Genomic DNA, 12,038 nt, shown 5'->3' on the forward strand with positions numbered 1-12,038 from the left:
AAAGTTGTGGTTCTGAGCAGAGGACAGGAAGAAGATGATCTGCGTGTCATCTGCATATGAAAATAAAGTGAGGCCACAACTTTCCAACATGTCAGCCAATGGGAGCACATAGATGCTAAATAGTGTCGGGCTTACTGCTGATCCTCGGGGAACTCCTGAGGTAAGGGCATGCTGTTCGTAAGAGGCACTGGCTGGGATCATCTAGAAAGAACGTTCCTATAAGAAGGATGCAAACCAGGATAGGGCTGTCCCCTGGAGACCCAGATTAGACAGCCTCTTTAAGAGAGTGGCATGAGACACGGCATCAGTGCTGCCGTCTCAACCTCGTCCAGGAGCCGTCTAAGGTGTTATATAACTCCTAGAAGGGTGAATTCAGCATTGTGTCCCACTCTAAACCCTGATTGCGAAGAATATAGGAAATGTTGGGACTCAACAAAACTGGAGAATTGTCTATTAACATGTTTCTCCATGATTTGGAACATGATGGGAAACATAGAAATTGGGCCATAATTAGACCAATTGGCAGGATCCAGATTAGGTTTCTTCAGGAGGGACAAGACCATGGCATATGCCCCTCCATTAGGGAAGAGTTGAGGAGTCCCATCAGAATCTGCACCATGACAGGACCTAGGGTGCTGAGCTTGGTCGGGGGAAGAGGATCTCTAGGGGAGCCAGACCTTATTGATCACAACAGCGACAGAAACAGAGGTAAATCCATAGTGGTCCAAGAATTCAGTTTGTGACAAGCTTGTGTGGTGGCTGAACTATTTAGATCCTTGGTGACAGGAGGCCCTGAGCTGATACTTTGCAGGGAGGCATCCCTCTGGATCTCTGACACCTTTTTAAGAAAACAGCGCGTCAGTTCCTCGCACTGAGGCTACGACAGTACCGGCGCTGGTGAGACCCTGTTAGGGTCGAAGTGTTCCTTAACCACTCTGAATAGAGTTTTTGGACAGTTTTGGGCTGAGGTAATTTGCTCAGAGCAGAAAGCGGCCTTGGCAACTCTACAGAGACTGTGATAGATTCTCAATGCTGTTTTATATTTGAGCTTAGTATCCTCATCGTAGGCAAGCCTCCAGGACCTCTCCAGACCCTTACATCTTGTTTTCTCCACCCTTAGTGCCGTGGTAAACCAAGAAGCAGGAGGGGGGGAATCTGACTGGACTGCTGAGTATAGCTGGCAAGACTATGTCCAGTGAGTCCTGCATCCAGTCATCATTCCTAGGCTGGTCTAGCTTGGCCACTTGAGCTAAGTTGGGCAACGCGTTCCTCAGTTGGCTGTTGAGGACTGGGATGTCTAGTCTTGACCAGGTCCTGGTCTTAAACTGTGGCCTACCCAGGCTTGTGCCTCCCATATCATGGTCAGTGCGCTTTAGGTCTCAAATACCACTTGCTTATTGCTGTATCATGTCTCACATGTGTAGCGTCTTCCCCAGCCCTGGAGCATGCAAATAGATTACGCCACACTGGAGCTGCGGTTAAGCATTACTTTATTCTCTAGCATTCACTCACACACTGTGCATTATATCATGCTTTCATTAACCACACCCTAACACCTCCCCGTATATCAAGTAGTTCCTGTTCAGGACATGCCACAGAACTATGAGGGCCGCAGAGCGTATAACATCAATTTGCTACATCATCCCCTTTGTTAAATAAAAAGTGTCAGACATCATTAAAAATCAAATCAACTCAATTAGTCGGCGAGACCCTCACACTTGTCTGCTGGCTTGGGTGATCTGAGGTGACTGAGGTCCACCATGATCGGGCAACAGTAACACAGGCTCAGGCGCTTGAGCCAGACATGTTGGCAAGGTCACCTCAATCGTGGTTTCAAGTTTCAACAAATGTGGAGGTAAGTGTGATGTGTCCCAAGTGACGGATTTTCCAGGATGATGCGCTGTCACATGTGTCCCTTGCACACCAAGTCCTGCAGAGGGTCAGTGGCAAAAGGTGTGTCTGGTTTACACTTCCTTCTCTGTTTGACAGTACCAAGTCTCCTTTGTCAAAGACTGTCTCCTGAGCATGGCGGCGCTGGTCTGCATCCGTTTTAATTTTTCTTTTCCGAGTCATGTCGGTGTCTCGAACTTTGTCAGTATTCACTGATCGATCCTGGGTCCGTTGAGTTAGTTTTGTTCTGAAGGCTCTCCTATGTAGCAAGTGGACTCCCACCATTTCTGGAGTGAGGAGTTGATTGATAGGCCCTGAGGGCCTGGCACATGGCTTGGATTCCCTCCCTGGGTGCTCAATGTGCCTCTTGAGGGTGCCCATGAATCGTTCAACTACACCATTGGCTTGGGACCAGAGGGGTGTACTCTTTTGGTGTTTGACGTTGCGTCAGACAACAAATTCTTTGAAATCTTTGCTATTGTAGGGTGGGCCATAAGCAGATTTGAGGATCTCGGGGATACCCCAGGTTGCAAAGAATCATCAAGCCATTCTATGACTTTTTCATGGGTTGTCGAAAACAGAGTTTCCACCAAAGGAAAGCGCAGATATTCATCAATGACTACCATGATATGGTATCCATTTCCTAAAGGCCCAAAGAAGTCAACTGTAACTCTCTCCCAGGCATGAAGGTCAGACATTGTCAGTGGGTGTTGCAATATATGTATATAGTGCATATTTGGCACACTTTCAGCCTTTTTTGACTCGCTGATCTAGTCAAGGGAACCACACTCGATCTCTTAAGGGTCTTTTGGTGGCTACAATACCACGATGTCCTTCATGGTCAACTCAATGTCCCGCTGCCTTAGGCTCTCAGGTATGATGATTCTTGAGCCTCTTAATATTACGTCTTCTTGGGTAACTGCTAGCTCTTCTTGTGCGCTTTTGAACTTTTGGAATTCAACATCATCAGTAAGGGGCCGTGTATTTTTTATCCATGATTGCATTGTAATGAGCTCTTTGATGATGGTCATTACTTTGCATTGTTGGTGGCAGCAATGATTTATCCCACAGACTGAGCCACTGGTGTGCTAGACCTTACAATAAAATTGAAATATTCCTCGGCTATCCTGGATGTCGAACTGTGACGATGTAGCGGCACTCGTGCAAAGTAATCTGCTGGGTTTGATCCCTTTTCAGGTTTGTGTACAATCTCAGAGTCATACACTTGCAATCTTAACCCCCACCTCTAGATGCGAGGGGGCATCTTAACCGGTGATCTGTGATGATGGTGAATCGTTTTCCTTAGAGGAATACATGAAAATGTTCGCAGGCCCACACCAAAGCGAGACTCTCCTCTGGCTGAGAGTAGGCACTTTCTGTTTCATATAGGCTTCAACTGGCGTAGGCCACAATGTGTCTCGGAGCATTCAGGTGGCCATTGTGTTCAGCAAGAATCACCCTCAGCCTCACCGAGCTCGCATCAACTGTTATTTTAGCATATAACTTGGGGTCCAAGTAGTCCATTTCAGTTGCATACTCAATCTCTTATTTTCTTTCTTTGAAACTCCACTGAAATGGGAGATTTTTCTTTGTCAAGTCTCTTAAAGGGGTACTCACTGTAGTAAAGTTGTAAATGTATCTTGAGCAATAGCTAGCCATGCCTAGAAATGAACACAGCATGGTAACATCCTAGGGGTGCATGTGGATGACAGTGCTTGCACCTTGTTGGGATATGTAACCATTCCCCCATCAGAGAATATGTGCACCAAAAACTTGAGTTTGGTTTTGTGTCACTCACACTTTGCTGCATTCAGGGTGAGACCTGCATCAGCAAGTAAATTGCATGCTTGGTTAAGGTCTTTGTTGTGTTCTTTCTGTGTTTTCCCAAAAAACAGTATGTCACCACTGTAATTGAAACTGTAGAAGACACGGAGACTTGTTCCGGCTTCTCACGAGACCCGACTAACGTGGACCTTTTAATCTGTTGATCACACCTGCGCCTGCCGGGGTATTCTCACCCTATTTACACAGGATTCCGGAAATAGCTCACTACTTCCTCCAGTTTTCCTTCGGCCCCCCGTGTCCTCTGGACTTGCAGACTACACGCAGCCTCGCTGCCATCGGCACTCGGGACTCCAGCTCTCCTCCGCCATTCCCGCCCTCCTTCCTGGCCCCCTGTGGCCTCCGGACCCGACCTCACCGTCCTTTGCATATCCATACGGGCCCACGCACACCTGTAATATCCTGGGTGTCCAACTCACTGGTTCCCGTACCTTGGACGAGTTCCCCACCGTTCCCCGCTTCTATTAATCGGCCCCCTGTGGCCCCGTGGCGTGCACTCGTCCGGCAAATTCTATTTGCTCACACTCTTTCGTCCTGATGATGATCTCCCATTTATGAGATCGAAACGCCATCGACCTTTTACAACCAAAACTCCTTCATTGCATTAATTTATTTTGGAGTTTTATTGTTGTCAATGCGATGTAATTTTAAATGTCACTAGCACCCCTCACTTCACGCACCTTCACTATATTCTTTTGTGAGCACCAGAACTATCACTTGAATAGCAAAAAATTGATACTCCATTTATGCTGTTAATAAATGTGATGTCATTTCAACCTTGCGTTCCAGCATGTATTGCGTAACTAGTCCCCCGTGGACTTATTTCTTGCTTACCTGACTAATGCTCATTTAAATAAGAGTAGCCTAGGCTACCCCAGGACCCTAATGGCATTTAATGTACCATTGTTCCTTTCTATAATCACTGTAATTGAAAGCATGTGTAACAGGTTGGATTACTTGGTGAATAACATCCTGAAACATCTCAGCAGCTGAAGAAACTCCAAAAGTCAATCTCCTATTTCTGAACAAACCAACGTGAGTCGAAAAGGTAGTAATACACCAGCAGTTCTCTTCCAGCTCAAGTTGATGGTATCCTTTATGCAGGTCAAGACGGGAAAAGACTTTGGCTCCGTTCAATTGCATGATAATGTCCGCTATGTTTGGAGCAGGGTTTCTCTCCCTTTCAATTACTTTGTTTGCTTGGCGCATATCAACACAAATGCGCACTGCCCCATTACTGTCCTTTTTCGGTACAAATACTATGGGCAAAACCCATGGCGTGGGGCCTGTGGAGTGCTCAATGCTGTCATGTTTTTAAGGGGTTTCCAACTCCTTCTCTGCAGCTTCTTGTATATGAAAAGCAACTCTTTGGTGCTGCTGAGTAACAGGGTGAATGTCTTCATTGATATGAAGCTGCGATTTGATCTTCTTGGGTTTTCCCAGGCCACGGAATAGTGATGGGAATCTGCTTGTGATCTCATACTGAACACAGAGGTTGTGGTTGAGGTATATCAACCCCATGTCAGCAGTGGAGGCAAACCTGAGCAAGCATGCCCTAGACAAGGTCCCTTGTTGAACATGAACACCACATGATGGTCTGAACTGACGTCTTTTTGTGTCCCATCATCGCTGTAAATTACCCTGGCTCTGTAATGGTTTAGAGGCGGCCCAGGTATATATATTTGTGCCTAACGGAGTGAGGCAGGGCACAGGGAATAGGCTGTTAAACTTTTCCACTGGCATGATATAGTCGAGGCACCACTTTCTATGATGAAGGTTATCAGGAGACAGTTCACTTTCAATGTGATTTTGGGACAGTGTCCAAATGCAGTTTGTCACTTTGCTTGGTGAGTCTTCCTTGAACTGTGATTTTCTTTACAGGCAGCTAACCGCACGTGCACATCGTCCTTTGGTAGATATCATCAGCGCACACCCATCTTCTTTGCTGTTACTCACTAGTGACATTGAAAAACCTTTCTACGACCAACATGACGACAATTGATTTTTCTGGGTTTCTACTTGTCATAGATGATGTTGCCTCTTGTTTTGTTGGGGTGGTGAGAGTGCTTCTGGAACATTCTTGTGTCCGTCTTTTCTGCCCGTCGGACGCAGTAGATGTTTCCTTGGCTCTGCACACAGTCATGAAATGGTTCTCACTGCCACAACCTTTGTAGCCTTGACGTAAGGCTGGACATTTACCTTCATGGGGAAATGAAAACCCACATCGGAAGTATAGCTTTGAATTCTTCAAAGACGTCGACTTACATGCTTCTTGTTTATGCTTGTGCCTGCTATTCACAGTTAATGCTGATTCATTATGTGCTGTTCCTGCTTACATGTCAGCAACTTTTCGGTTTGATCATTCTTCCGATCTTGCAGCTATCAGCCTTTTCTCTTGACTGGGTGTTTCTCTCAACACGCACCTTCTAAAAGAATCTGAAAGGCATTCATCGATGACAATGAGGCACATGGCTTCTTCGTTGGTGAAGTCACAGAACTTGCAATGTTTAATGAGTGCATCGTCTCTCAATAAACTCATCCATTGTTTCACCAACCTGTTGTCATGCTTGGTTGAAGATGTACCTTTCATAATCGACATTTGGCATTAGATTGAACTTGGCTTTGAGTGCTTCTTTTACTTTTCAGTACGATGTTGCATAAGTCTGGGAAAGTTTCTTTAGCACGCCTTTCACTCCATCACCTACAAGGTTTTCAAATATTTGATGATCTTCTTGTCATCTTCTTCTTCAAGCGCATCTATGAGTTCATCACATACTTCGATCCACGCAGCCCGCCTGGCACCAATGTTCTGCTTCTTAGAAGTGTCAAAAGGCAGTGGTGGCTTCAGGAACACAGCTGCATTGTATTTCGCATTCCCTTCTGCCCCCATTGTGCGGGCACATACCTTTCATTCAATCGTGGTTCAGACTGGCTCTAGCAACATCTGCAAGCACCATCCTTGTGCCTGAACATAGGTTGCAGTAAGCTTCAATCGCCTGTGACAGTGAATAAGTTTTCTGTTTCCTGTACCTTGTTGGTGTTATCGTTATTTCTTGCTTTGTCTGACTAATTGCTCTGTATTCAGGGCATGGCACATCATCTCTGTTAACCACTTTACCAGCAGTTTTGGAGGGTGTCTGCATATGCTTCTCTGCAGGGCCTTCGATTTCTTCTGTGGCCATGTATGGGCTGGAGCAGGGCTTTGACTCCACATGTACCGGTCGCAGACTTCGTTGCATCAATTCTGGGCATGCACGAGCAGTTTGCAGTACCATTGTAAACTTTCAGGGAGAGAAGTCTTGTTCCTCTTGGGCACGTATCCCCCACTCATTGCCTGTTGTAGCGTCTTCCCCAGTCCTGGAGCATGCAAATAGATTAGGCCACACAGGAGCTGTGGTTAAGAATTACTTTATTCTCTGGCATTCACTCACTCACTCACTGCGCATTACATCATACCTCCCATACCCACACCCTAACACCTTGCTGCATATCATGTAGTTCCTGTTCCAGGTCTGCCCCAGAACCACAAGGGTCCTAGTGCATATAGCATCAATATTCTACAGCATGCAATGGCGACAAAGTGGATGAAAGAAACAGAGAGAGCAAGATAGAACAGCAGACTGGAAGAGAGGGACTAAGGGAATGAAAAAGAAAAAATGAAGGAGTAAAAAGAAAAAGAGATCAAAAAGATAGGGAAACAGAAGGAAAAACACAATAATGGGTGTAAAAAATGTTCTAAAAATGAGGGGACAAAATAAAGAAGAATTGAAAAGGGAAGAAAGAGAGAGAGAGAGAAGGAAAGGAAAAAAGAAAGGGAAAACTACTAAGGAAGCTCAGATAGATGGAGAGATGGATATACAGCCAGACAAACAGGCAGGGGTGATGTTATTGAGCATTGACAATATGCTGCTTGAAACGTTGCTTTGTTTCTGCACAGAAGCCCTGGAAAAAATGCTTAACCTCACTGTCCTTGTCTCTGCGTGCCATCTCTCTCTTTCCATCCATCCATCCTCTCTCTCTCTCTCCTTTCCTCTTCTACAACTCTGATCACTTTCTTTGTACCTTCCCCCTCCCTCTCTTTCTCTTTCTCTCTTGGAGCCTCGCTGTGCCTGCTGCTATTAACCTCTGGGAGCTTGGTATAGTGACAGAGGCACCAGGAGCAGTCCTGGGCTTTCAAAACCTGCCTCCGAGGGCTCCAGCCCACCGGGGAAATACCCAGTAGAATAAAAGGCCTGTCCGGCCCTGCTTCTTCCCACCACTTTGATTAGCAATAAAGTGCTTATTGGGACAACACTGCTGAAGAATAAAGCTAATCGTTTCCATTGGAAGGCCTTGAGTTGTTCTAAGATACTCAGGTGTGCTGAATGGTTGTTTAGACTGTCCCCGAAAACACATGGCCTACACCCCTACATTTCAGCGCTTCGCAATTAGCACCAACTCTAGTTGGCTAGGGGAAAGGAAGACAGAAGTGGATAATTTCACAGTTATTTCTGAGCATGGCACCTGTACATTTGATTATATAAAACAAAGAACTTTATCTAAGAAACAGTTCTTAATTTGTAAAGAAATAAGTGCAGGGGCTCTCATCAGGAGGCCATTGCAGATTTGTACCACACATTGCCTCTGCTATGCTTTCAATGATAGTAACAACAAAACTACTAACTATGACACTCCTACAAGTGTGACCGTTCAGACTATTCCAGGCCCCCAATGGTTAAAAGAATGGTTTGGGCAGCAGAACATAGTCATTTTTAATCTTTATTGAATTGATAATTAACTGTTGTGGTCATCTCTAAATTAGCCAGACAGCGCCACCTTGTGGTAGACAGTCACAAGCAGTTGGTGTTGACAATTAAGTGCCGATGTCGAGCATCGGAAACCACTGGCTCACATTAAGCACTGCTAAGACCCTACTTTTAATAGAGGTCTAGTGTAAAGACCTCAGAGCAGCTGCGATGCGGCTTGTAACTTAGGACCCCACTCTACTTTCAAACCCTCTTGCACACAGATTTCTCCATCACTCAAACCCCCCTTCTCCAACCACTGATTCTCAATGCTCCCACTTTCGCAACCAACCCTGGGAAAACTGAGCCGAAAGCCATTAAAATCCTGCCTCTATGATTAATATGACTGATAAATCAAGAATTAGCGCAGACCACCATTATTCATGTAAACAAGAAACACACACCTAACACTTTAGGTAGAGGGTAGTAAAATCTTGCATGTTATTCTCTGTCGATTTCTAGAAATGTGTCCCAATCCCGAATCCCTCTCCTCGGTTCCGGCCGGGGAAGACGCAGCCCACCTGTTTCCACTGTTCCGGGTTCATGGTGAAGGCGCCCATCACCTCATCAGAGTGTCACCAGTATCCAACGCTCCTTTCTTGAGACACTGTCATAGGGTGTAGAAGGCATGCACCCTTACTCTCTACATTTCTAAGTATGAGTACATGTATGATGCTATCTTCTCGTATGCACTCGCGTGGGAAATACATACGTTTGATGTAATGAGAAAAACAGCCAAGGCTGTGCATTGACATAAAACATTTGAAGTACACACTTAAGGAACAGTTTATGGACTGTCCATGTTAGAGGCACAATACGAACCTCTCATCATCTTGCTAAGCACAAACCATCCATAGCAACAATTCACGTATATTTGACTTCTAGACAGGCATATTCTAACATCATCAATCATCAATACATTGGTAGCAAGCACTCTCTTATATAACTTCTAGCAGCTGAGCTGCCATATCAAAAGTTGACAAAACAATTCATAACCAGAGCTTAGTATATAAAACTGTAACCTGTTAGTCTATCCAGACGCAAAGGTCTGAAGAATCATGACGTCTCCTTTTTAAATTCCAATGCTGCCCGTAACACCCCAACCCAGGTATGTATACCTTTTCCACTTTTCACCGAGATTATGTTCGACCCAAGGACCTTTACCGCTGAGTGCATCATAATATAACTAAATGCAAGGGTCTCTTACAGAAGTCCTAAAACAAGCACTCTTGACCTGGACATGTCCAGCTCTGTACCATTGGACTTCCTCCCTTGCACCCCTGAATGTCAAGCAGATCTCACATAACCCCTCAGTCGCCCTGTCTCATATCTGCCTCGGCCTACCTTCATTAGATGCTCTGAAAAGCACATTGTTAGAACCAACCGCAATAGCCGCACCCTTACACAAAGTCTATCTTTTAATATGGACTCTTTAAGTCTCACCATTGGCGGAGTACCTTGGATCACCAAATCTCTCCGACCATCCTACGATGCTCACCTATATTGTCACTTCTTTCTTTCAGGGTTTTGGCTCTTGTCACATTTCTTCACTACTCATTTGACTGTTATATTTTGTGACTCTGGATTTGACAATGAGAAAAAATAGATTTCCATTCGGCTAAATCGAATTTATTCCTAATACTGGTTGTTTTTTAAAAAAAAGATTTAATCAGAACAGAAATTCTTCTCTGTTAAAATATTAATGTTCTTCGTGAGATTAAGTCTATACAGGATGTCCTGTATTACCAAATTGTTTTTTAGAGAATGGGTTCCATGTGAACATTTATCTTAAGCTATAAATGTTAAAAGGTGATACATATTGGACAAACTAGATTTTCACACATAACTATAAAGTTTATAAAAGTAATCAATTTCTAAAAAAAATATCGAGCAGCTTCGGCATCAGGTTGTCACAGCAAGTTCAACTAATATGCTACATTTTTAAACAATGGACTATACACCAAGCCACCAGTCGAACTACAGTGGAAGGAACTTGAATATTGCAACATTAGGAACAGTAAAGTTCATTCACAATACATGCACATTTAGGAAAAGTACGGTGATAGAATGTTGTCTTGGGCTCCACAGTCTGGTGAAGAGAGGTGAGGCACCAGGGGACGAGATGGGAAGGGGAAGAGCAGATATAAAATGATAATTCAGCATCAGAACAACAACCATGTTAGCTTAAAAAGAGGTTTTTTCCAGCAAAATGTGGCCTGACTAAAATAAGTTAATAAACACACGTATGTGCATTGCTTTAAACTCGTTTCAACTGCATTCCTGTTTATTCGGTATTACCGCATTGGATCTAGGTATTATAATCATTATTCAGCTACCTTTTCTCTTGCTAAAATATAAATCTTAAAAATACTTTAACAACCATATTCCATCCAGATCCTTGAGCTCGTCTGATGCTCACTTGGATTAGACGTTCCTGGAGGGGAGGTCGATCTTTTCCCTCCCCGGTGGCTCCGGCCTGGAGCCACCGACCGTCGGTGCTCCGCCATACCTGCAACGAGTTGCATTCTAGAAAACTCAACACCTGTCTTTGTGTTTGTTCCCTTGTCCTGTCATCGCCGGACACTCCTTGGAGCAGTTGTCACGCTTTAGAAACCACCACATTCATCCATTCAATGGAAAAACAACTCCTGCAGCAGGCCGGGTGTGTGGAGAGAACAAAGGCGCAAACACAAAGTGACTCTTCCAGCAGGAACCACGGCAACGTAGTCACAACACATGGGCACATTCAGAGTGGGGTGTGCACCTCTGTCTGCTGGCATGTCAGAGCTGCCATCTGGGGGCTCTTCAGGCGAGAGCACAACCACAATTCTGCAGGTTCGCACAGGTGTACCAGGGAGCTGTGCACTTTCATCTTTACACAGAGGTGCAGAATAAGCAGACAGGGGTACTGCGGAGAGATGCAAAGAGAGCAGGCATGGGTACCAGATGCAGAAGCAAAGAGAGACTACATAGGAGTACCAGTGGCAGAAGCAAAGAGAGAAAAGGCAGGGTTACCAGTGGCAGAAGCAAAGAGAGATCAGACAGTGATACCAGTGGCAGAAGCAAAGAGAGAAAAGGCAGGGTTACCAGTGGCAGAAGCAAAGAGAGAAAAGACAGGGTTACCAGTGGCAGAAGCAAAGAGAGAGATCAGACAGTGATACCAGACGCAGAAGCAAAGAGAGAAAAGACAGGGTTACCAGTGGCAGAAGCAAAGAGAGAAAAGGCAGGGTTACCAGTGGCGGAAGCAAAGAGAGAAAAGACAGGGTTACCAGTGGCAGAAGCAAAGAGAGAAAAGACAGGGTTGCCAGTGGCAGAAGCAAAGAGAGAAAAGGCAGGGTTACCAGTGGCAGAAGCAAAGAGAGAAAAGGCAGGGTTACCAGTGGCAGAAGCAAAGAGAGAAAAGACAGGGTTACCAGTGGCAGAAGCAAAGAGAGAAAAGACAGGGTTACCAGTGGCAGAAGCAAAGAGAGAAAAGGCAGGGTTACCAGTGGCAGAAGCAAAGAGAGATCAGACAGTGATACC

The sequence above is a fragment of the Triturus cristatus genome, chromosome 1_1, assembly GCF_964204655.1.
Source record: "Triturus cristatus chromosome 1_1, aTriCri1.1, whole genome shotgun sequence".
Classification (NCBI taxonomy): Eukaryota; Metazoa; Chordata; class Amphibia; order Caudata; family Salamandridae; genus Triturus; species Triturus cristatus.